Source organism: Mustelus asterias, chromosome 3, assembly GCF_964213995.1.
Source record: "Mustelus asterias chromosome 3, sMusAst1.hap1.1, whole genome shotgun sequence".
Classification (NCBI taxonomy): domain Eukaryota; kingdom Metazoa; phylum Chordata; class Chondrichthyes; order Carcharhiniformes; family Triakidae; genus Mustelus; species Mustelus asterias.
In genome coordinates, this window is record NC_135803.1 from 52,814,388 (window position 1) to 52,841,744 (window position 27,357).

At 42.9% G+C, this 27,357-nt stretch overlaps 1 protein-coding gene across 4 annotated transcripts in view; it reads left to right on the top strand.

The window, feature by feature from the left end:
* The first annotated feature begins 944 nt into the window (after nt 1-944).
* acsl3a (acyl-CoA synthetase long chain family member 3a) overlaps nt 945-27,357 on the top strand; it is a 116,502-nt gene continuing 90,089 nt past the window's right edge. The window contains exons 1-2 of one of the 4 annotated variants that reach the window (XM_078208855.1): nt 1,005-1,070; nt 2,692-2,795. The gene's annotated coding sequence lies outside the window, so the exon portion shown is untranslated. Of the gene's footprint in view, nt 1,071-2,691; nt 2,796-27,357 lie in introns of all 4 variants that reach the window. The other 3 variants (XM_078208848.1, XM_078208840.1, XM_078208862.1) reach the window with 3 other exon arrangements.

Here is a 27,357-nt window from a genome sequence, read left to right on the forward strand (position 1 = left end):
TTCCCCCCTCCCCTCCATCTTCCCCCCCTCCCCCCTTCCCCTCATCTTCCCCCCTCCCCTCTCTCCTTCCCCTCATCTTCCCCCCTTCCCCCCTCCCCCTCCCCCTTCCCCTCATCTTCCCCCCTCCCCCTTCCCCTCATCTTCCCCCTTCCCCTCATCTTCCCCCCTCCCCCTTCCCCTCATCTTCCCCCCTCCCCCTTCCCCTCATCTTCCCCCCTCCCCCTTCCCCTCATCTTCCCCCTCCCCCCTTCCCCTCATCTTCCCCCCTCCCCTCATCTTCCCCCCTCCCCCTTCCCCTCATCTTCCCCCCTCCCCCTCATCTTCCCCCCTCCCCTCCCCTCATCTTCCCCCCTCCCCCTCATCTTCCCCCCTCCCCCTTCCCCTCATCTTCCCCCCTCCCCCTCCCCCTCATCTTCCCCCCTCCCCCTCATCTTCCCCCCTCCCCCTCATCTTCCCCCCTCCCCCTCATCTTCCCCCCTCCCCCTCATCTTCCCCCCTCCCCCTTCCCCTCATCTTCCCCCCTCCCCCTTCCCCTCATCTTCCCCCCTCCCCCTCATCTTCCCCCCTCCCCCTCATCTTCCCCCCTCCCCCTCATCTTCCCCCCTCCCCCTCATCTTCCCCCCTCCCCCTCATCTTCCCCCCTCCCCCTCATCTTCCCCCCTCCCCCTCATCTTCCCCCCTCCCCCTCATCTTCCCCCCTTCCCCTCATCTTCCCCCCTTCCCCTCATCTTCCCCCCTCCCCCTTCCCCTCATCTTCCCCCCTCATCTTCCCCCCTCCCCCTCATCTTCCCCCCTCCCCCTCATCTTCCCCCCTCCCCCTCATCTTCCCCCCTCCCCCTCATCTTCCCCCCTCCCCCTCATCTTCCCCCCTCCCCCGCGTCTCTCCCTCCCTCCCCTTTCCGGCGCGCGCTCGCCTGATCGCTTTCCTCCAACCGCCGGCCGTTGACGTCAGCGGCGAACCGACTGCAGGGCGCAGCCGCGCGATTTGAGAGTAGGCCGGAGTTGGCGCGGTTGCGGGTGGATTGCAGAGTGAGGTGGTGGGGGAGCCGTGGCCGGGCCGCAGCCAAGCGGTAAGTGTTGGCCAGACACCGCGCCGCAAGCAAGGGAGTGCGACCCCACCTCCCACCCCTTTCCCCAGCAGCGGGCTGTGAGCCCGGCTCCCCGAGTGGATCCGGTTCAGGCTTCCCAATCCTTGCTTGGCTGAGTGAACAATTACTTATCAGACAGGCCATGCACCATATCAGCTCTGATTGAAGAGGCTGCTTCTGTATGTTCCCCAGCAAAAGTCCTGAGTAACCGGAGGGCTCAGTGAAGGGCTTTCCTTCTGTATATTAACCCAGAAATAAAATGTGCCACAATGAGTCACATAATGAAAATAAATAGGAATCGTAAGGCTCACTGCATCGTTTAATCTAATATAAATTATTAACTCGTCGTGGGAAACAGGGTTCATCTTCCTTCGACTATGTAACGATAAACGATGAATGAAATGAAGACTTTGGTGTTATAAATTAAGACCATTTTGCAGTATTTTGTTATTTTTAAAATCTAGTGCACATGATTCAGGTTTTAAAAAAATATTCTCAGGATGTGATCGCTGCTGGCGATCCAGCCTTAGTTGTCCTGTGGTCTGCCACATCTTTGATTTTTTTTAAATGCTACTCAGTAGCTTGCTGGGGTATGTCTGTAGGCATTTAAGAGTCATACCATGTTGGTGTGGGATTGCAGTCACATATAGGTCAGACTGGACTATGTTGGCAGGTTTGCTTTCCTCAAGGACATTTGGTTTTTGGAACAATCTGACAGGATTTTGGTCACTTTTTGAATGGGTACCAGCTGTTTATTTACAGAATTGTTAAAACTCAAACTACCATAGTGGGATTAAGTTTTCATTCTCTGAGAGGCCTCTGAATTTACTCGTCTGGTAACTTTTTACATTACTATGTCATGATTGTCAGTTGGCCATATGGCTTCATATGTGTATAAGTTCAGACTAAATATAACGATAACTGTCTCCATGCTAGCATAGAATGAATAAAATTATTTATTATTGCCTATAGACTGGAATTATGTTTTAACCTGTAGCTATTAAATTGGGTTAGGAAGACATTTATTTTCTTATTTATTTCCCAGGACTTATGATAAGGTTTAGATGCAGCTTGCCTGAGTGCAAGGGCATTGCAGCTGAGCCAGTTTGCCCTTGCCTGATAGTCACACATTAGACTTTTTCCAGCAGGGGTCACTGAATAATAATGATTGGCTGATCGCTTTTCACCTTTTTTGCAGTTTATGACCACCAGAGGTAATTTAGAGCCCCAAATTGATTCAGTGCCGTAACAAGCTATTTTTGCTGTCTAAAAATGAAAGAGTCAGTTCTATTCAGTTTTTCTCTTCCTCTTTAAAGCAAAAGGAAAAATAGTCAGACCTGGGCAGTTTTCTATTTTTATGCTTAATGAGACAAGTGCACTTGTATGGAGCAGGATAATTCCAACCTTTTCACTTTTTTTTTCTGTCCTGCCAACCACGAGTGAAGTTGACAAATTTAAATTGAGAATCTGCTTCTGATAACATTCTAGATGGGGACTGATGTGAGTTTTCTTTCAGAATACATTTGTGCTGAAATGGAAACAGCAAAAATGATTTATGTCATTGCTGGGATAAGTGTTATGTCCCTTCATTCATTTTGGGCAGGTTGCAATGATGATTTGAGATGGGCTCTGAGTGTTTATGCCTGGGTTGGAAGTGGTGCTGTTACATGGAGATTTGTGGTCTGATCCTCAGATTTCTTGCAGGAGGTAAGATATGTTCATAATCGAGGCTATTTTTTTCTGGGCAGGACTGGAGGGTTTCTCAACAGGGGTGTGGAGCAGACAGCTGAACATAGGTTGTCATGTGATCCTGAAATTGATGGCTGGGGTTTCTAGGAGTGTGTTTGTTGTCTACTCAAGATTTATGGTATATTAACAGAACAGGGGAGATTGAATCATGAAAAAGGGTAGATGTTGTGATATCCACTCGGTGGGATAGAAGGCAGTGTTTCGACATGATTTCTGCAAATTTGGATAAATTGTGGTTTGTTGGAGAGTGTAGAAGGTATTGTGCTGCATTTTGCTGGTTATCATTGCAGTCCATTTGGTTTCCCAGTGTTCATATATCAGCCCAGTTATTGTGTTTAGTATAACCACAGTCTGTCGTGTGTGAGACCAGTAGTCTGTCCTTGCTAATGTGTTTTATTTTGAGGCTTCAAGCAGTGATTTTTGGAGACAAATGCAGAATATTGCAAAAGCTGGAATTCTGAAAGAAAAGCAGAAAATGTGGCAAAAATCTCAATGGTCAGGCAGCAACTGTGAAGTGAGAAACATTTAACACTACAGGTCAAAGACCTTTTGATATGGTTAGTATTATTGGAACATCCTCCATGCTCAGCTGGCCATTTTTGCAAAGTTTGTGGGTGTACTTTGATCGATCTACATTAACTCTTACACACTTCATTTTGATCAAAAGTTAATATCATTTCAGACTTCCATGTCGTAGTTGAAGATTGTTGGTGTTCAGTTTGCAGTGATGACCTAACAGGTGTTGCCCCATTGTAATCTTGTGTAATATTTTTATAATATGACCTACAAGTGCTGTGCATGCTGAAATCTTGAGGTTGTGACCACCTGTATTCCTGTACAGGTGTAGTCTCTCAAATCCAGCTGTGAAAGGATTTGAGTATAGGAATAGGGATGTTTTACTGCAGCTGTATAGGGTGTTGGTGAGGCCACACCTGGAGTATTGTGTGCAGTTTTGGTGTCTTTATTTGAGGAAGGATGCCCTTGCTTTCGAGAGAGCACAGTGTAGATTTATCAGGCTGATTCCTGGGATGGCAGGTCTTTCATATGAGAATAGACTAAGTTGGTTAGAATTGTATTCATTAGAGTTTGGAAGAGTGAGAGAGGAGCTCGTAGAAACTTAGAAAATTCTAACAGGGTTAGACAGGATAGATTTCAGAAAAAATGTTCCTGATGGTGGGGGAGTCCAGAACCAGGGGTTATAGTTTGAGGATAAGGGGAAAACCTTTTAGGACTGAGGTGGGGAGAAATGTCTTCACCCAGAGAGTAGTGAATTTGTGGAATTCACTTCTACAGAAAGTAGTTGAGGCCAAAACGTTATGTGGTTTCAAGAAGAAAGTAGATGTAGCTCTTGGGGCTAAAGGTATCAAGGGATATGGGGGGAAGTCAGGATGAATGGTGGAGCACGCTCAAAGAGCCGAATGGTCTTCTCCTGATTCTATTTTTTATGTTCCTATATCAATTTTAATTAACACTGAAATAAAACTTAGCTGGACAATTCGGCTAGGTGCTAAACTGGCATGATGCGGCTCTTCGCCACTTGGTGCATTGATCTATCCTATCTTACATGTGACCCCTGATCCCACAAGACTCTGTTTGACCCAACTACCCATAGCCTGGTCCACCTGATCTGAAATCTGGCAGTATCTGATATCTGGTACAGCCTCTGTCCCAAGGTTGTTGGATTTGAGGTACTATAATTGTATTGCCTTTAATGCAGTAAAAACTTCCCAAGCTTAAGGAAAATGAATACTGAGACAAAGAAGGTGATAGATAGAAAGAAAGACTTGCATTTATGTTGTCTTTCACTGACCACAGGACACCTCAATGAGGTTTACAACCAATGTAGTACTTTTGAAGTGTAGTCACTGTTGTAATGTAGAAAACATGCAGTCAATTTACTAATAGTATGCTCCCACAAACAGCAAAGTGATAATGATCAGATAATTTATTTTTATGATATTGATTGGGCGGGGGGGGAGAAATATTGGCCAGGAAGTCAGGATAATGCCCTGCTCTTCTTTGATACATTGCCACAGGTTCTTTTCTGTTCATCTAAGAGAGCAGATGAAGCTTTAGTTTAACATCCCATCTGAAAGATGACACATCCGCCAGTGCAGTATTCCATGAGAACCGTACTGGAGTGTCAGCCTTAATTTTTGTGCTCAAGTCCTGGAATGGGACTTGAATCTACAACTTTGACTAAATTGAGTGCGCTACCAACTGATCCACAGCTGATCCAGCTGTTAAGTGATGGGAGGTTGATCTTGGTTGAAGAGGTGAATATTCAGAAGAATCTGGAAAAAGGGGCTAAATGAATGTGATAGTGACTGAACAAACTAGTTGTTCAAGGAAGAGGATGGGGGTTCACAGGACTAGACATGGGAGAAACAGTTGGGGGTGGAGGGAGTCGTTTGTTTGTATGAATAAGGTTGGAGAGATGGCGAGGCAGTGAGAATGGTCATTTTTATTATGTACTCTAATTGGCTTCAAGCATATGTGGCATTGAAAGAAACAATGTGGAATTTAAAAAAATATATAATCTGGGAAAAGGCTCAAGAAAAAAAATTAGAAACAAACACTAAAAACATAATTTTAAAGTGTTGGAATAACATGGAAAGTTGTATTACAATTTGCCCTTTAATGTATTAGAGACATAGATTAAAGGAGTTGAAGATTAGGTGTGCCATGATGGTATTTAAATGGATATTTTGCGATTGGGTTTTTCTCATTTTAAAAAATGTATAATACTTCACATGTAGGCAGTGACATGAGAGAAGAAATGGAACTATCTGCAATGAGTGTTAAGCAGGAAGACCACTTTGAAATTTGGGACTATTGTAGCTATCTTCTGCGGTTCCATACTGTTAGGTCACTCTCTTAAGCAGACTGAGCATCTCGTTTTACGGAGATTCTTTTGCCTATTTTCTACTTGTGCAGTAGTGTAACCCAGGAATGCAACAATGAAACTTATTTGTAATCTAGACTTTGATTTTCACATCTTATGCACTTATACTCCTTCAATCTCTTGAAAAGGCAGACTACATTTACCTTTCCTAGCATTTTATGTTATTTTGCATTTCACTGGGTGAGGTGAAAATTGGTTCAATCATAAGCTGCTTTATTCCACGGGATGTTAACCACATTGAACAAGGACGTAAATGAGAATTGCTTGATAAAAACCTTAAGACTATTTGCTTACAGCTACAGTAAGGTATTTGTCAAGTTCCCACTTTAAAAAAAATTATACATTTAGTCTCATTTCACATGTCAGCAAACAAAGACGTTTTCATCTGTTTTTGATTCAGTTGGCTAATATTCACTTTGTGTTATAAAAACAGAAGATTCTGGAAAAACTTAGCAGATCTGGCTGCATGTGTGGAGAGAAACAGTTAATATTTCAGGCCGATGACCTTTCATCGGAACATGATTTGTTTTATCTGACCATGTGTTTTGGATTAAATTAAGAATTTCGCAGTCTTCGCATTATCAAACTCTGTCAATACCATAGCGTGTTTTATAAATCTTTGCACAACATTGATTTGATATTTTTAGCTAAGTTGTCACTTTCTTCATAATCTCTCTCATAATTGACTGCATCGGGTATAGACAGTAGTAAAAATTATTGAACTGCTTCTTTATAAAGTTATACTTGGGCTTATCAACTCGACTTATAGTAATAAATGTGTCTAGACACAAACAGTATAATAGCCATTTAGCTGGTTGTCAAAATGTTTGGGTTTCAATAAGATCGATTTGCTTGATATGAATTGTTCACAATGAATAAAGTCAAACTACCACAATATATTTAATCAATGAGTTGCTGACATTGTTTTATGTTAAATTGTGGCACATTGTTCAATAGATCAGATAACTTTTTGTATTGTGCATTGTGAAGCTTTATTTCTCACTCATGATTTTAATTATTTTAGATTAGAGCACTTTCAGGTTGATCATAATCTTGTAAAATTTCCTCTATGCAACTTATGTCCATTTTAAACTTCATATTTTTTATTTGCTCCCTAAACCAAATCCAAAATTGTCCTGTTTTAACACACACTTCTCAGATTTAATGATTAATTTCAAATTTAATAATAATCTTGACCTCATCACCAGTAGGGCATAAAAGTAACAGAATATGCCCTTTGTTTTATTCTCTTCCTGTGAAGAAAGGATACAAGTTACATTTGTCTTGTATATAAAATAAAACATGAATAATGTAATTGTCTAAATGATTTTGACTAAGGACCCATTTGTAAGCATTGTTGGAGCTGTGGTGTAGATTCAGTATAATGAGTCTTTATGGCATAGAAAGAGGTCATTTAGTAGATAGCTGAAGGGGGCACCCAGTTTATGTTGTTGGTCATTTAAAAAAAAATGGAGTTTGGATATACTTTAAAACAACTTGAACAAAACTGGTTTAAATGCTGATGTTACAATTATAAGATCGAGCTTCGAATCCAAACCATACTGTTGAAATATTTGTTGGTTTTAAGGGGCCAATGTGAAATGGATAAGCAGTACCACTGGGTTCACAGCAAATAATATTCCTTTAATTTTGAAATATCACCTGCCCTGCTGCCTCTGTGTTGAAAACTAAGCTGTTCCTTTTCTAGTGGAGCACTGTTGTTTCCATGTCCGTAGCCAGCCAGTACCAACATGTTTATGAGGGCAATAGACTATAGTATTAACTGGAGTCTGATGAGAAGAATCACGGTTATTACTGAAAAATGACTTCTCCACCCCTCCCAGCTCTGGTACCATCACAGGCTTGTTGTTTATGAGCCATTTTCAGACCAAAGAGATCCTGCTTATTATTCTGTTCCTGAAAAATGAACTGTCTTGGAGGGGATGCAGCATTGATTCCCTTTCATTATACCAGGACATAAAAACCTAAATTATATGTACAAGTCGTATTTCTTTTGAATTTACAACATTGAGGGGTTGGCCTTTTAAGATGATAAAGGGAATCCATTGGGTAGTTACAGAAAAATGCTATTTCCTGTTGTGGGGAATCCAGAACACTGGACCATAATATTTTCTTTATTCTTTCACAGGGCATGAAAGTCACTGAGAAGGTCAGCATTTGTTGCCCATCCCTAGTTGTCCTTAGAAAGGTGGCGATGATCTGTTTTCTCAAACCACTGCAGTTCAGCAGGTGTAGGTACACCCACAGTGCTGTTAGGAAGAGAGTTCTAGGTTTTTGACCCAGCAATGGAGTGGCAATATTTAATCCAAGTCAAGATGACATGTGACTTAAGAGGAGAACCTGGAAGCGGTGGTGTTCCAATGTGGCTGCTGCTTTTGTCCTTCTCAGTGGGAGAGGGTTTGGAAGGTGCTGTTGAAAGAGGCTTAGTGAGTTGCTGTAGTGCCTTTTCTGTGTGGTGTATACTGCCTGCTGCTGTGCAACAGTACTGGAAGGACTGAATGTTTGTGATGGATAAGGTGCTGATCAAGCCGGCTGCTTAGGCCTGGATGGTGTTGAGCATTATGTAGATTGCTAGAGCTATACTCATCCAGGAGGTGGAGAGTATTCCTCACACTCCTGACGAGTGCCTTGTTGATACATGTGGACAGGCTTTGGGGAATCGGGGTGAGTTACTTGGCACATAATTCCTCGCCTCTGATCTGCTCTTGTAGCCATAATGTTTATATGACTATTCCAGTCAAGTTTCCAGTCAATATTGACCCCAGGATGTTTATGATGGGGATTTCAATAGTGGTAATGTTGAATGTCAAGGGGAGGTGGTTAGATTTTCTCTTGTTGGAGATGCTCGTTGCCTGTTACCTGTGTGGCATGCATGTTAGTTGCCACTTTTCAATTCAAATCTGAATGCTGTCCAGGTTTGCTGCATTTGGACATGGACAGCTTCAGTTCAAAATTAGAGCTAGGTCAGTTCGTGAAATCAAGAAGCAAAAGGGAATGGAAATATGGAAGTCTGGCCCCCAAAAGTCTTGAGGCTTTAATGGTCTACTTCAGTTTTTATATTCCTACCCTCCTTTCTCCCACCCCTTCTCTGGACAATTATTGGTTGCTCAGAGGTTTGCACTCCAGTAGATAGATGCAGGGTCACCTCACAAGCAACAAAGAGCAGAACATCATAAAACCTTTGTATCTTTGAAACTCAAATAAATGAATTGATAATACCTACCCTTTTGGTAGCTCCAATGGCTGCTATTCAAGTCTTGAGTTTTTCCCCTTCGACTTAGTGGAATAGTTTAACTTGCCAGACTGTTGAGTCCAAATATTTAGTAACTAAAGCAAATGTGATAAATGCAGTATTTACTGGGGAGGCAACGGCCTAGTGGTATTATCCCAAAACTATTAATCTAGTAACTCTGCTAATGTTCTGGGGACCTGGGTTCGAATCCCACCATGGCAGATGGTGGAATCTGAAGTCAATTTTAAAAAATCTGGAATTAAGAACCTACTGATGATCATGGAACGATTGTCGGAAAAACCCATCTAGAGAATATAGGGAGTTGGGTAGACAGCTGAGAAAGAGGAATGCAAAGGTAGTAATCTCGGGATTGCTGCCTGTGCCGCGGGAGAGTGAGAACAGGAATCGGTGGAGAATTAATGCGTGGCTGAGGGACTGGAGCAAGGGACAAGGATTTGGGTACTTGGATCATTGGGACCTCTTTAGGGGCAGGTGTGACCTGTTTAAAAAAGACGGGTGGCACTTGAATCCCAGGGGGACCAATATCCTGGCGGGAAGGTTGGCTAAGGCTACTGGAGAGACTTTAAACTAGAAAGGTTGGGGGGAGGGAATCGAAATGAGGGGACTGAGAGCGAGGAGGTTAGCTCGCAAATAGATAAGGAATGTAGACAGGGTAAGAGGGAGGTTAGACGAGTGAGGGAGAAGGGAAGTGCTCAGGCTGAAGGTCTGAGATGTGTCTATTTTAATGCCAGGAGTGTAGTGAATAAAGTGGATGAGCTTGGAGCGTGGATTGCTGCTTCGAATTGTGATGTGGTGGCCATTACGGAGACTTGGATGTCTCAGGGACAGGACTGGGTGCTTCAGGTGCCAGGTTTTAGATGTTTCAGGAAGGACAGGGAGGGAGGCAAGAGAGGGGGGGGAGTGGCACTGTTGATCAGGGATAGTGTCACGGCTGTAGAGAAGGTGGACGCCGTGGAGGGACTGACTACGGAATCTCTGTGGGTGGAGGTTAGGAATAGGAAGGGGTCGGTAACTTTGCTGGGTGTTTTCTATAGGCCGCCCAATAGTAACAGAGATGTTGAGGAGCAGATGGGGAAACAGATCCTGGAGAGATGTAGGAATAACAGAGTTGTCGTGATGGGAGATTTTAATTTCCCAAACATAGATTGGAATATCCCTAGGGCTAGGGGTTTGGATGGAGAGGAGTTTGTTAGGTGTGTCCAGGAGAGTTTCCTGACACAGTATGTGGATAAGCCTACTAGAGGAGAGGCTGTTCTTGATCTGGTGCTGGCTAATGAACCTGGACAGGTGGAGGATCTCTCGGTGGGTGAACATCTTGGGGATAGCGATCATAATTCTATCTCCTTCACGATAGCATTGGAAAGAGATAGGGTCAGGCAGGCTAGGAAAGTGTTTCTCTGGAGTAAAGGGAAATACAGTGTCATCAGGGAGGAAATTAGACGGGTAAATTGGAAGGAGGCATTCTTGGGGAAAAGTACCGAAGGAAAGTGGAGGATTTTCAAGGAATGTTTGTCTGGAGCTCTGCATGACAACGTTCCGATGAGACAGGGGGGTGTTGGTAGGGTACGGGAACCGTGGTGCACGAAGGTTGTGATGAACCTGGTAAATAAGAAAAGAGAGGCGTACAGAAGGTTCAGAGAGCTAGGAGGTGTTAAGGATTTAGAGGAGTATACGCGATGTAGGAAGGAGCTTAAGAAGGAAATTAGGAGAGCGAGAAGGGGTCATGAGAAGACCTTGGCGGGTAAGATTAAGGAGAATCCCAAGGCTTTCTACAAATATGTCAAGAGTAAAAGGATGAGATGTGAAGGCATAGGACCCTTAAAAGGTGAAGGGGGAAAAGTTTGTGCGGAACCGTTAGAAATGGCGGAGGTGCTTAATGAATACTTTACCTCGGTATTCACGGTGGAAAGGGATCTGGGTGGTTGTACTGCTGGATTGCGGAGGACAGAAAGGATCGAGCATGTGGACATAAAGAAAGAGGATGTGTTGGAACTATTGAATGGCATCAAGGTTGGTAAGTCGCCGGGACCGGATGGGATGTACCCCAGGTTACTGTGGGAGGCGAGGGAGGAGATTGCGGAGCCTTTGGCGATGATCTTTGCATCGTCGATGGAGACGGGAGAGGTTCCGGAGGATTGGAGGATTGCGGATGTGGTCCCTATATTCAAGAAAGGGAACAGGGACAGCCCGGGAAATTACCGACCGGTGAGTCTAACCTCAGTGGTTGGTAAGTTGATGGAGAGGATCCTGAGAGACAGGATTTATGATCATCTAGAGAAGTTTAGTATGATCAAAAGTAGTCAGCACGGCTTTGTCAGGGGCAGGTCGTGCCTTACGAGCCTGGTTGAGTTCTTTGAAAATGTGACCAAGCACATTGACGAAGGAAGAGCGGTGGATGTGGTCTATATGGACTTCAGCAAAGCGTTCGATAAGGTCCCCCATGCAAGACTTCTTGAGAAAGTGAGAGGGCATGGGATCCAAGGGGCTGTTGCCTTGTGGATCCAGAACTGGCTTGCCTGCAGAAGGCAGAGAGTGGCTGTGGAGGGGTCTTTCTCTGCATGGAGGTCAGTGACCAGTGGAGTGCCCCAGGGATCTGTTCTGGGACCCTTGCTGTTTGTCATTTTCATAAATGACCTGGATGAGGAAGTGGAGGGATGGGTTGGTAAGTTTGCTGACGACACCAAGGTAGGTGGTGTTGTGGATAGTTTGGAGGGATGTCAGAAGTTGCAGCGAGACATAGATAGAATGCAAGACTGGGCGGAGAAGTGGCAGATGGACTTCAACCCGGATAAGTGTGTAGTGATCCATTTTGGCAGATCCAATGGGATGGAGCAGCAGTATAAAATGAAGGGTACCATTCTTAGCAGTGTAGAGGATCAGAAGGACCTTGGGGTCCGGGTCCATAGGACTCTTAAATCGGCCTCGCAGGTGGAGGATGCGGTCAAGAAGGCGTATGGCGTACTAGCCTTCATTAATCGAGGGATTGAGTTTAGGAGTCGGGAGATAATGCTGCAGCTTTATAGGACCCTGGTTAGACCCCACTTGGAGTACTGCGCGCAGTTCTGGTCACCTCATTACAGGAAAGATGTTGAAGCCATTGAAAGGGTGCAGAGGAGATTTACAAGGATGTTGCCTGGATTGGGGGGCATGCCTTATGAGGATAGGTTGAGGGAGCTTGGTCTCTTCTCCCTGGAGAGACGAAGGATGAGAGGTGACCTGATAGAGGTTTACAAGATGTTGAGGGGTCTGGATAGGGTGGACTCTCAGAGGCTATTTCCAAGGGCTGAAATGGTTGCTACGAGAGGACACAGGTTTAAGGTGCTGGGGGGTAGGTACAGGGGGGATGTCAGGGGTAAGTTTTTCACTCAGAGGGTGGTGGGTGAGTGGAATCGGCTGACGTCGGTGGTGGTGGAGGCAAACTCGTTGGGGTCTTTTAAGAGACTTCTGGATGAGTACATGGGATTTAATGGGATTGAGGGCTATAGATAGGCCTAGAGGTGGGGATGTGATCGGCGCAACTTGTGGGCCGAAGGGCCTGTTTGTGCTGTGACTTTCTATGTTCTATGTTCTATGTTCTAGTTCGCTAATGTCCTTTAGGGAAGGCAATCTGCCAAAAGCACTTGGTCTGGCCTACATGTGACTCCAGAGCCACAGCAATGTGGTTGATTCTCAATTGCCCTCTGAACAAGGGCAACTAGGGATGGGCAACAAATGCTGACCCAGCCACCAACCCCCGTGTCTCATGACTGAATTAAAAAAACATTGACCATGTTATTGTTGATTTTTTTTTCAAAGCAAATGTCATCTAATTTTAGGGAAATAAGTGTGACTCACAACATGATTCTGCTTTGGCCATTACATTTGTGCTAGGCTTGACACCATGCAGTGCAACTGTGTTTAAAAATGAAACCAGTTAATTTAGTTGATATTAAAACGTGTATTGCAACCATGTCTAAACCTTTCTTCAAAATTCCTTTGGCCAAGAGAAGACGCAGGCAGCTAAGGATAAGCAAATAAACAAGGTGTTTCTTTCTGTGCCCTATGGTAATTAGAATTTTGTTCTGGAGTATTTCATCAAGACCTTCTAATGCTAGGACAGTTTTATTAATGTTTTTATTAGAGAATTTGAACCAGTCTTAGATATGTCACATGTTTTAATGAAAGCAATTTGGCAACATTGCAATGTGGTTGACTCTCAACTGCCCTCCAAGAGCAGCTAGGGATGGGCAATAAATGCTGGCCAGCCAGTGACGCCATGTCCCACAAATTAATAAAAAAAATTGCAATAAATCCTGCATGTTCTTACATACTGTGATTAGTTGCCCAGATGCAATCTTGCATGACGTTGCAGTGTAGTTATTTCAAGTCAATACAAATTTCTGTTGATGAATTGAGAAACTAGATTTCTATTTCTATGATAACATTACAAATAGAGCATTAGGATTTGCTCTGCAATTCAATAAGAACTGGCTGATCTTCTCCATAACCCCATTTTCCTGCCCTTTCCCCAGAATCCCTTGTTTTTTAAAAAAATGCATTGGAATTTGTTGACCTTTGTCTCGAATACTGATGTTACGATTGACCATCCACATCACTGGGGAGAGAATTCCAAAGATTCACTGAGTGCTCCCTAATTCCACACACTGGGGAGAGAATTCCAAAGATTCACTGAGTGCTCCCTAATTCTAAATTCTCCAGTTAGGGGAAATACCTCTAAGTTTATATGTTTCAATGAGATCATCTCTTTCTAAATTCTGTAGAATAAAGTCTCATGATCCACATAGGATAACCTTCCCACCCCAGGAATCAACTTTGTGAATCTTTATTGCACCTCCTCTAAGGCAAGCATATATTTCCTTGGGTAAGGAGACCAAAGATTTTCACAGTACTCCACTTATGATGGTCTCTTCAAATGCCTGATATAATTTCAGTAAGATTTCCTTACTCTCGAAGTGCAGCGGCCTTGCTATTAAAGGTCAATTTACTATTTACTTGCTGTACCTGCATGTTAACATTTTGTGATTCATGTGCAATAATGCTCAAAACCCTTTGAATATCAACTTTTAGTCGACTCACTTTTTTAAAAAAACCTGTTTTTCCAATTCAGTCATCTAATACTCGAAGTCAACAAAATATTAGACTGCATTAGAGCAGTGGTTTAATCTGATGTCCAATTGTGCTGATTCCTTTTTCGGGCGTATTTAATCCGACTGTATGACCTACGTAACTCTTAAAGACAACAAATAGCGGGGAAAATGTCTGGCCTATTATACGTATTTATAGTTGGCTTTATAATGAGGCAGTCTGTTCAGCCTGCTCTAGCTAATTACCTCTGTAGCAAATTGGAAATGGGGAGAAAAATGTAACTTTAAATAGCTACCGCTCCCAGTGAGTTAGCAGAAACGTTACCTGCAATATTGCAGTTGTGTCAGTATAGCCTTGTGCGCAGGCGCGGTGAGCTCCTGGAGGCTGTAACAAACAATCTAAACGTTGATTTGCTGTTACTATAGTTACCAATCTACCAATCAAGCCCCTCTTCCTACTTGTGCTTTCTCATTTTAATGTAAGGGACTGGGTCTGAAAATACAGGATCGACCTGACTTTATAGCGAGGTAGTTTTTTAAAGTATTCATTTGGAGCAAATGTAGCTTCTCCCGTCTTTGCAGAGCAAAGTTTCCTTTAATAACTTGGAATTGTATTGACGCGATTTATGAATATTTCTGGGCATTATCCGCTAATTTCTCTTGAGGTTTAAGTAAAATAGACCAATGTAAGTGGAAACTTGAGATCATGTTGGTATGAGATGCCACAAGCAGACTCGTGGCGTTTATTATCTTGCGGCTGTTGCAAATCGATTTAAAGGTGTTTATCTCCGGACGTTAAATCAACAGATACCCAGTTTAAAAACAATCGCTTGGACTTCAACTGTAAACCGACCAGCTGTAAAATGGTTATATGTTATTATTGAATTAGAAGTTGGATCTGTAGAAGAAATCAAATTTTCGGAAGTTAGAAGCGTTAATGTCAAATTGAAAGGCTTTGAAAGTTCAGTCAATACAGAGGAAATGGAATTCCACGATGCCGTTAGGGGATACAGTATTCTTGTGGCTTTCTGACATTGTTTAGGCTTAAAATAGTATCGGTTAGCAACAGGGAAAGGTCTCACTAAACTGACTCTCCTGTTAGAAATACAGAATTTGGCGGGTTGCTAATTTAAGGACTAGAATGAGACTTATTTTTACCAATCTAGTGGGCAGCAGAGAAGTGAATACATTTTGTTCAAAGACATCTCATTTGTATCATTTATTCCAGTGTATGAATCGAACTTGTTTCTTATAGCAGGTCTTTAGAACTTGAGGCTTTCAACCAATCTCCCACTCTCGCTTTTAAGGACATATAAAAGATCCCATGGTATTATTTGGAGAAGAGTAGGGAAGTGCTACCAGTGTCATTGCCAATATCGATCCTCCTCCCCACAAAGAAAAGCTGTTACTTATCTATTGCTGTTTATAAATATTGCTATATGTTAATGCTTCTGCACTTCCATACATTTATAGCAATAGAATGCACTTCAACAAGTTCTTCATTGGCTGTGAAATGCTGTGGAACATCCTGAGGACATGGCTTTTATTTGTTCAATTATCAATTAATGAGTCCAATCATGTGGTTATATCAGTTCAAATACTGTACCTGGCACTCAGTGTTAGATCATCAATTTGAGATTGTTAAATTTTTAATACTAATAGTTAAATAATGTACCATAGCAGTGGCTTGGTTTGATGTCCATTTGTGCTGTTTGTTCCTTTGTTTAGTTGTACAGGAATATTGAATACAATGTAGTTCTAAAAATGGGAATTATGATTTTGAAACCAGCAAGCTATTGTAAATAATGGAAAATGTACTACCCATTATACATATTTGCGCTTGCCTTGAGACCATCGATTTCCTCTACTGTAACTATTGTGCAAACCAAGAACAAGTTGGGGGTGGTGGGAATGTTATTTTGATTTTCTAACTTTAAGTAGTTACCACTGTCATTGACCTTGAGTTAACAGGAACATTCCATTAATATACCAATTCCATTAAGGCAGCATAGTAGTTAGTACTGCTGTGGCACAGTGGTTAGCATTGCTGCCTCACAGCACCAGGAACCCAGGTTCAATTCTGACCCCGGGTCCCTGTCTGTGTGGAGTTGGCACATTCTCCCCGTGTCTGCGTAGGTTTCCTCTGGATGCTCTGGTTTCCTCCCACACTCCAAAGATGCGTGCGTTAGGTTGATTGGCCATGCTAAATTGCCCCTTAGTGTCAGGGGATTAGCAGGGTAAATACATGGGGGTAGGGGAATGGAGCCTGGTGGGATTGTTGTTGGTGCAGACTCGATGGGCCAAATAGCAGCCTCTTGCACTGTACGGATTCTATGAAATCTATTACCTGCTCTTATTTTTTCATTGACAGTAAGTAAGCAACAGCAAATTATTTGGTTGAATGTTCAGATTGTACATGCTACTGTCGAGGAGCAAAGAAACCATTTAGATTCACTGCTTTTCTGTTTGGACAGTAAGAAGTTTAACAACACCAGGTTAAAGTCCAACAGGTTTATTTGGTAGCAAATGCCACTAGCTTTCGGAGCGCTGCCCCTTCGTCAGGTGGAGTGGAGAAATGCTCACAAACAGGGCATACAGAGACACAAACTCAATTTACAGAATAATGATTGGAATGCAGTCTTTACAGATAATCAAGTCTTAAAGGTACAAACAATGTGAATGGAGGGAGCATTAAGTACAGGTTAAAGAGATGTGTATTGTCTCCAGACAGGACAACCAGTGAGATTCTGCAAGTCCAGACAAGCTGTGGGGGTTACAGATAGAGTGACATGAACCCAAGATCCCGGTTGAGGCCGTCCTCATGTGTGCGGAACTTGGCTATCAGTTTCTGCTCAGTGACTCTGCGCTGTCGTGTGTTGTGAAGGCCGCCTTGGAGAACACTTACGTGAAGATCAGAAGCCGAATGCCCGTGACCGCTGAAGTGCTCCCCAACAGGAAGAGAACAGTCTTGCCTGGTGATTGTCGAGCGGTGTTCATTCATCCGTTGTCGTAGCGTCTGCATGGTACCTGTAAGACTTGATTATCTGTAAAGACTGCATTCCAATCATTATTCTGTAAATTGAGTTTGTGTCTCTGTATGCCCTGTTTGTGAGCATTTCTCCACTCCACCTGACGAAGGGGCAGCGCTCCGAAAGCTAGTGGCATTTGCTACCAAATAAACCTGTTGGACTTTAACCTGGTGTTGTTAAACTTCTGACTGTGTTTACCCCAGTCCAACGCTGGCATCTCCACATCATTTCTGTTTGGAGCCATAGCTTAACATCTACATCTGACACCAATTTCATTATCAAGAATACAAATTGTACCTGCCCTGTGTTTAAATGTGGTTAGTTGCTAAACGGAAGCTTCTGTAGGGAAGGTTCTGGCATGGCAATCAATAAAACCTGCTGGAAAATCAGTTGGGGTATGGAACTTTTACACTGAGGCTATTATCTGTCTACTCGAGCCATCCTCTTGATATTATACTCCATTTCTTGTAATGTCATTGCTTTTTGATGAAATTGAAGTATTATTTATACAGCTTCAAATCAACAATTGTGTGTCTTTAGGTTAAACCAGAATGCCATTTTATGTAAGAAGGAGATATTATTGAATTTTGGGATTCAGTAGGTAAATTATATTTAAATGCTACAAATGGAATATGGAAGTAAGTTTGTATGAGCATAATTGACTAATATGAAAGTTCTGTAGGCAGAAGAACAAAAAAAAAGTTAAGTTGACCATTGCGTCCTTCTAGTTCTATAATTTGGTAAGCAATGCATTCAACTGCATTTTGAGTTCCCTTCCTGTCTTTAACTTTTCCATCTTAACTAGTAGTTTATTTCTTCTTATAGAGATTACCTCTCAGTGAAAGGTCATCCAGCTCATTGCACCTATGTTAGTGTTCCTTTTAATGGCAAACTATCTTAATTTTTGAAAAATGTCTTGTTCAAGTTTCCTTCTTAGCCCATAAGACCATAGCCATAGGAGCAGAAGTTTGGCCCATTGAGTCTGCTCTGCCATTTGATGAGATCATGACTAATTTGATATAATCCTCCTCCATTTTCCCACCTATCCCCATAAACTGTTGATTCCCTTACTGATTAAAACTCTGTCTATCTCAGCCTTGAATATACTCAATGGCCCAGCCTCTGCAGCTCTCATTGGTTACAAAATTCCACAGATTTACTACCCTCTGAGAGAAGAAAGTCCATCTCATCTCTGTTTTAAATGGGTGGCCCGTTACTCTGGGATTATGCTCTCTGGATTATGACTCTTCCACAAGTGGAAACAACCTCTCAGCATTTACCCTGTCAAACACACTGACAGTCCTATGTGTCTCAATAAGGTTACCCTTCATTCAACAATGATGAGAGAGTACAGGAAAGAGATAAGAGAATCTGGTGAACTGGAGTGGCGACAAATAATTTCTCCCTCAATGTCAGTAAAACGAAGGAGATAGTCATCAACTTTAGGATGTGCCCCTGTCTATATCATGATGTGGAGATGTCGGCGTTGGACTGGGGTAAACACAGTAAGAAGTTTAACAACACCAGGTTAAAGTCCAACAGGTTTATTTGGTAGCAAAAGCCACACAAGCTTTCGAAGCTCTAAGCCCCTTCTTCAGGTGAGTGGGAATTCTGTTCACAAACAGAGCTTATAAAGACACAGACTCAATTTACATGAATAATGGTTGAAATGCGAATACTTACAACTAATCAAGTCTTTAAGAAACGAAACAATGGGAGTGGAGAGAGCATCAAGACAGGCTAAAAAGATGTGTATTGTCTCCAGACAAGACAGCCAGTGAAACTCTGCAGGTCCAGGCAACTGTGGGAGTTACAAATAGTGTGACATGAACCCAATATTCCGGTTGAGGCCGTCCTTGTGTGTGCGGAACTTGGCTATCAGTTTCTGCTCAGCGACTCTGCGCTGTCGTGTGTCGCGAAGGCCGCCTTGGAGAACGCTTACCCGAATATCAGAGGCCGAATGCCCGTGACTGCTGAAGTGCTCCCCAACAGGAAGAGAACAGTCTTGCCTGGTGATTGTCGAGCGGTGTTCATTCATCCGTTGTCGCAGCGTCTGCATAGTTTCCCCAATGTACCATGCCTCGGGACATCCTTTCTTGCAGCGTATCAGGTAGACAACGTTGGCCGAGTTGCAAGAGTATGTACCGTGTACCTGGTGGATGGTGTTCTCACGTGAGATGATGGCATCTGTGTCGATGATCCGGCACGTCTTGCGGAGGTTGCTGTGGCAGGGTTGTGTGGTGTCTTGGTCACTGTTCTCCTGAAGGCTGGGTAGTTTGCTGCGGACAATGGTCTGTTTGAGGTTGTGCGGTTGTTTGAAGGCAAGAAGTGGGGGTGTGGGGATGGCCTTGGCGAGATGTTCGTCTTCATCAATGACATGTTGAAGGCTCCGGAGGAGATGCCGTAGCTTCTCCGCTCCGGGGAAGTACTGGACAACGAAGGGTACTCTGTCCACTGTGTCCCGTGTTTGTCTTCTGAGGAGGTCGGTGCGGTTTTTCGCTGTCTGGAGACAATACACATCTTTTTAGCCTGTCTTGATGCTCTCTCCACTCCCATTGTTTTGTTTCTTAAAGACTTGATTAGTTGTAAGTATTCGCATTTCAACCATTATTCATGTAAATTGAGTCTGTGTCTTTATAAGCTCTGTTTGTGAGCAGAATTCCCACTCATCTGAAGAAGGGGCTTAGAGCTTCGAAAGCTTGTGTGACCTGTCTATATCAACAGGAATCAAGTAGAAATAGTCGAGAGCTTCAAGTTTCTAAGTGTCCAGATCACCAACAACCTGACCTGGTAGTTAAAGCCCACCAATGCCTCTACTTTCTCAGGAGACTAAGGAAATTTGGCATGCCCGCTACGACTCTCATCAACTTTTACAGATGCACCATAGAAAGCACCCTTTCTGGTTGTATCACAGCTTGGTATGGCTCCTGCTCTGTCCAAGACTGCAAGGAATTACAAAAGGTCGTAAACGAAGCCCGGTCCATCGTGCAAGCCAGCTTCCCATCCATTGACTCGTCTACACTTCCTGTTGCCACGGAAAAGCAGCCAGCATAATCAAGGACCTCATGCACTCCAAATGTACTCTCTCCCACCTTCTTCCATTGGGGAAAAAGATGCAAAAATCTGAGGTGATGTACCAACCGACTCGAGAACAGTTTCTTACCTGCTACCATCAGACTTTTGATTGGACTTACCTTATTAAATTGTTTTTTTGCTACACCCTAGCTATGACTAACGCTACATTCCGCATCGTCTCCTTTCCTTCTCTGAGCGGTATGCTTTGTCTGTTTAGCACGAAAGAAACAATACTTTTCACTGTTTACTAACCAAAACATGTGACAATAAATCAAATCAAAAGTCAAATCTTCTAAACTCTAATGAATACAGGCCCAACCTACTCAACCTCTCCTCAGAAGAAAATCCTTCCATATCTGGGATCAACTGAGTGAACCTTCTCTGGATTGCCTCCAATGCCACTATTAAATTTGTCATGTTAGCTATTGGGCTGCCTTATCTTGATGTAATATCCATGCTCAACTTATCTCTTGCTACTCTAGGTAGCTGATGAGATTCCCTTTACATTCTATAACATGTCTTCATTGTTCATCCCTGTTGAACTTAAGATCATTCTTGTTTACTTGCTCAAAGCTTTCTCTCCTGCACGAATGCTTCCTCTAAAGTTTGGTGGCTAAATTTGTACATAATATTTTGTGCACGGTTTGATCATTTCATAATGAAATGTCATCATAGAATCTCCACAGTGCAGATGGAGGCATTTGGCTCATCAAATCTGCACCGACCACAATACTACCCAGGCCCTATCCCCGTAACCCCCCATATTTACTCTGCTAATCCCCTGACACTCTGAGGCAATTTAGCATGGCTAATCAACCTAACCCGCACACCTTTTAAAGTGTGGGAGGAAACCGGAGCATCCAGAGGAAACCACGCAGTCACAGGGAGAACGTGCACATTCCACACACAGTGACTGAGGCTGGAATTGAACCCGGATCCCTGGCGCTGTGAGGCAGCAGTGCTAACCACTGTGCCCCCGTGCCACATGTATGCATGAACTTCACAGTTCCGGCTATAGATTTGTTTCTTGAATTGTCTTTTTCCACGTTGCCTTGTTAGTACAAGTAATGTCTGCCATTACTTGCACCTCTATTTCATAGTTTGTCCCTGCAAATTCTATTCCTGTCACTCTAGTTCCATGTTACTTTTTTTTTGCTGCTGTGCGATATTACACATTGTTGGTATTAGGTTGCATTTGTTACTTGTTTGCCTAATTGCATACCACTCACAATCCTCCCACAAAATGTTAGGTTCATCCTCTATCACTACCATTCACTACTTTAGTGTTGTTTACAAATGTCATAACTGGCTTTGAAATCCAGTTTAATAGTGAAGATTACCCAGCACCTAACTCATGGTCTACATGCAGCCATGGCCCCTGCCCTCTTCTGTGCATCAGAAACATGGAGAATGTACAGCAGACGTTAAATTTCTTGAGGCAACCAGCGTTGCCTCCACAAAATCTTATAAATCCACTGGCAAGATAGGCATACGAATGACAGCATCCTCTCCCAGGCCAATATCCCCAGTATCGAGGCACTGGTCATCCTCGACCAGCTGAGATGGGTGGGCCACATTGTCCACATACCTGACACAAGACTCACTAAACAAGTACTCTACTGAGCTCTGCAATGGCAAGAACTCACTAGGAGGGCAGAGGGAACCTATGAGGACACTCTGAAAGCCTCCCTAAATAAATGCAACATCCCCACTGACACTTGAGAATTGTTTGCCCTAGAATGCACAAACTGGAAGAGAAGCATTTGTGAAGGCACCATCCACCTCGAGCGTCACCAAATGGAGCATGTGGAGGCCAAGCACAAAGAGCATGCAGAATCGAGAGCATCCCACCCACCCATCTCATCAAGCACCACCTGTTTCACCTGTGGCTCCAGAATTAGACTGTTCAGCCACCACAGAACCTACCTCCCTGGAATGGAAGCAAGCCATCCTTGACTCTGAGGGACTGCCAAGAAGAATAGTGAAGATAAAGAAGGAAAGACTTGCATGTATATAGTGACCACCAGATGTCTTAAAAGCGCTTTATAGCTCATAAAGTACCTGATGTGTAATCACTTAATGTGATATTGAGGATGTTATTATCACAGCTAATATTACTACTGGACAGTCAGATCCCAGAATGGAATCCCGACTTGATAGATCTTAGCTTTTATTTTAGAGATGTGAATTTAGAGAGGTAGATGGACAGAGTCGCAGGACTGCCAATAAGCTTTTAACAAATTAATAAATCCTTTTATTAAGCAAAAAAACATTGATCATAATACACTACTCCTTCACATCAACTACACCATTACAAGCATGTACATCTTTATAAGGATGACTCACAAATTGCAATTTATCTTGTATTCTGATGTTCTAAGTATGTACACAGATCCATATAAACCAATAGAGAAATGTGGTCTGACACACCTCACTCTGAAACCAACTGCCACCCAATCCAACTTCTGTATTTCTCCTCAAAACCCCCAGTTACTTTTACAGTGAGCCAACTAGTCTCACTGGAACTCTTAACATGAGTGTTTTCCAAACTCCACTCTCACCTTGGAATCTTCTCCCAAACAATGCTTTCTCTCGGATGCCTTCACCAAGGATCCACTTCCAGGATTTCAGTCTCGCAGTATTCCTCTGCCTTGACTGCATTCAAGGTTCCAAACAATCTCTCAGGTCTCCAGCCATGCCAACAGGACACGCTGCTTCACATGCTGTATTAAAGTGTCACCAAACTTTTGATTTACCTCTGACATCTGACTTCTCACCTACCTGACTTTAAATCTGGTTCTTACAGTTGTCTCTTTAACTCTGAGCACTTTCTCTGCTGTGTACTTTAACTTCACCAAACAGGACTGTGTTCAACTTCTTGTTCTTTGTTCCTTTAAATGTCTTTCTGAGACATATTTTTGTCCCAACTCCCTGGTTTCTGGACTTTTGTTCTTCTAAGAAGTCTACTCCCTGCAACTCCCTTATTCTGTCCAGCTTCTCCTGACTCTAGCTTATAACTAAAAGTTATTTTTATCCTAAGTACCCCTGTCTACTGACAAAGGATAAATACTGGCCAGGACACCTGAGGTAACTCCCTACTCTCAAAATAACGTCATAGGATCACATACATCCACCTGAGTAGACGGATGAGGTCTTGGTTTTACATTCTATCTAAAAGATGATACCTCTGGCAGTGCACAACTTCCTTAGTCGTGCAATAGTGTCGGCTTTGATTTTTGTACTCCAGCTTTGGAGTGGAAGCTTGTGACTTAGAGGCAAGAATGAAACCAACTGAACCATTGTTGACATTCTAGAAACGAGCACTAATTTTTGTAACACCCCACACAACATTTCCAACAAGTAACGCTACATATCTCATGTACTCTTACCACTTTTACCCATTTTGACCCTTAATTCCTTTTTGTTTTGTTTAGTCAGTATCATCTCTGAAAATTCACATTGTGTAGAAAATTCCATTTGTGGCAAACTTAAAGAATTCAGGAGGTACTTGCAGTATTTGACGAGTTAATAGGCCATACTTTAGTAATGAGTAACAAACCAGAATTACAAGAATTAGGAAACATCTTAGCCAGAATGCTCTGACCTTGCCCAAGGCTATGATTCTCCAGTCCTGCTCAAGTAAGTGGCGATTTGGCTGAGCGCCAAATTCTTCATTCATACTGGCAGTGGTGGTGGGGTGTATGAGACCGGAGAATCCCGGCCCTTACAAATAATGACTGTAATGTGTCTGATTTTGAGAGGGAGAAGGGCGAGTCACAAATGAGGATATTAAATTCAAGTTAATCAAACTGAAAGGAGGAGAGATTAGTTGATGGCAGTAAACTGGGCTGAACCATTGATGTGTAAATCTACAGACAAAGTATTCTATTATTTATTTGGTATGGTACAAAAGCAGCACCTAGCTTTAAAAGATAAAGACTCTACTTAAGTAAGATAAGAAACTCTGGTTAATAAGTGATAGAACATAGAACAGTACAGCACAGAACAGGCCCTTCGGCCCACGATGATGTGCCGCGCTTTATCTGAAACCAAGATCAAGCTATCCCACTCCCTATCTTCCTGGTGTGCTCCATGTGCCTATCCAATAATGTTAAATGTTCCTAAAGTGTCTGACTCCACTATCACTGCAGGCAGTCCATTCCACACTCCAACCACTCTCGGCATAAAGAACCTACCTCTGATATCCTTCCTGTATCTCCCACCACGAACCCTATAGTTATGCCCCCTTGTAATAGCTCCATCCACCCGAGGAAATAGTCTTTGAACGTTCACTCTATCTATCCCCTTCATCATTTTATAAACCTCTATTAAGTCTCCCCTTAGCCTCCTCCGCTCCAGAGAGAACAGCCCTAGCTCCCTCAACCTTTCCTCATAAGACCTACCCTCCAAACCAGGCAGCATCCTGGTAAATCTCCTCTGCACTCTTTCCAGCGCTTCCACATCCTTCTTATAGTGAGGTGACCAGAACTGCACACAATATTCCAAATGTGGTCTCACCAAGGTCCTGTACAGTTGCAGCATAACCCCACAGCTCTTAAACTCCAACCCCCTGTTAATAAAAGCTAACACACTATAGGCCTTCTTCACAGCTCTATCCACTTGAGTGGCAACCTTTAGAGATCTGTGGATATGGACCCCAAGATCTCTCTGTTCCTCCACAGTCTTCAGAACCCTACCTTTGACCCTGTAATCCACATTTAAATTAGTCCTACCAAAATGAATCACCTCACATTTATCAGGGTTAAACTCCATTTGCCATTTTTCAGCCCAGCTTTACATCCTATCTATGTCTCTTTGCAGCCTACAACAGCCCTCCACCTCATCCACTACTCCACCAATCTTGGTGTCATCAGCAAATTTACTGATCCACCCTTCAGCCCCCTCCTCTAAGTCATTAATAAAAATCACAAAGAGCAGAGGACCAAGCACTGATCCCTGTGGCACTCCGCTAGCAACCTGCCTCCAATCCGTAAATTTTCCATCCACCACCCCCTCTGTCTTCGATCAGACAGCCAGTTACCTATCCAATCGGCCAACCTTCCCTCTATCCCACACCTCCTCACTTTCATCATAAGCCGACCATGGGGGACCTTATCAAAGGCCTTACTAAAATCCATGTATATGACATCAACTGCCCTACCTTCATCAACACACTTAGTTACCTCCTCAAAAAATTCAATCAAATTTGTGAGGCACGACTTGCCCTTCACGAATCCGTGCTGACTATCCCGGATTAATCTGCATCTTTCTAAATGGTCGTAAATCCCATCCCTAAGGACCTTTTCCATCAATGATGTCCAAGACAGCATCAAGCTAAAAGAAAGGCTTGCAAAAATGCAAGAACAAGTGGAAATCCAGGTACTAGAAGAGCAATAAAAAGCAGCAAAGGTGATATAAAAAAAATGAGGCACAAGAAGGAGCATGGAAAACAAATTGAGGAATGGTAGTGATAATGGTTGTCCTTCAAGTTTGAGGAAGAATTTTTGGAGCCCCTTAAACATAGTGAAATATCCCAAGGCAGTTCAAAAGAATCTTATCAAAATAAATTTGACGTGAAGGATAGGTACAAAATACCAACAGTACAAGGTAATCAAAATAAATCAAAGGGAAAAACTTCGTGAATTTACTAGATTTTTTATAAAAAGGATAATGGAGCAACTAATTGAACTTGAAATAGACCTATCTCCAGAACCTAATGGATTCCACCCAAAGGTAATAAAATAAATGGGGGTGAGGAAATTTCATTCCAGTTTTGTAATTTTCCAAGATTCAAGACAAGTATCTTTGGATAGGGAAATTGCAAATGTTAGTTCATTATTTAATGGTGGGGGTGGGGAGCATGTAACTACTGACCTCTCAGTTTGACATCAAGAGGGGATATTACTAGGATTCATCACCAGTGACAAGATTACTGAGTACTACGTATCAGTATGGATTTGTGAAGATCATGTCTAATATAGTTTTTTTTTGCGGAGGTCACTAGCATGGTGGATAAGGTGGGGCGGGGGCAGTGGTGACCTTTGGATGTTGTCTATATGAACTTCTGAAAGACATTTGAAAAGATTCAGCATCAGCAAAAAATTAAAGCATGCAGAATTGGAGGTAACCTTGTGACATGGTATCAGGAATTGGTTGGGAGGTATGAAACAGAGAAGGGTTAAAAGGCACATTCTCTGATTTGGTATGGCAAGTGGCGTTCTCCAAGGATTTGTCCTGTGGTCTCAGATTTTCTTTTTGTGTTTTATTGGTTTAGATGAGGAACGGAGAGCAATCTAAGTTTGCAGATGACTTTGGGTTTAGAGGCACAATTAAGTTGTCTTGATGTGAGAAAGATTATGAAAGGATACAAATAGCAAGCAGGTAAAGCTATGGTGTACAGTGTGGGGAGGTGTGAAGTTATCCACGGAGCTAGTGAGGATCAAAGGGTTTTAAGTGCCCATCTACACAATTCATGGAAATCTAGTGCACAGGTACAAAGATTAAGCAAAAAGAATAATGGAATGTAGATCTTCATCTCAAGGTGTCTGCATTCAAAAAGTGCAGAAATGATGCTTCAGTTGTACAAAGTCTTCAGCAAACCCAGTTCTATTTTAGTACCAACCTTTTGGCAAGGTGCATTTGCCTTGGAGGATCATGGAATCCCTACAGTACAGAAGGAGGCCATTCGGCCCATCGAGTCTGCACCGACCACAATCCCACCCAGGCCCTATCCCCGTAATCCCACATTATCATTTCAAACACCTCAATTATACTGCAACCTCCCAACCTCAATGGAATACAAGCCAAGTTTATGCAACTGTCCATTAATTTAACCTATCCCCGTAACCCCACATTAACCCTGTTAATCCCCCACACACTTACCCTGCTAATCCCCCTGACACTAGGGACTGTGCCGGAGATGTATATTCACCAGAAGGGTTAAATTAATGGACAGTTGCATAAACTTGGCTTGTATTCCATTGAGTTTGGGAGGTTGCAGTATAATTAAGGTGTTTAAAATGATAATGGGATTTGATGTTGTATATAGAGGGAAACTATTTCCTCTGGTAGAGGAAGTGAAAAATGAGAACTCAATCAACTTTGAGCTAGGCCATTCCATCACACTCTTGATTTGTGCCTTGTGAAGTTCACA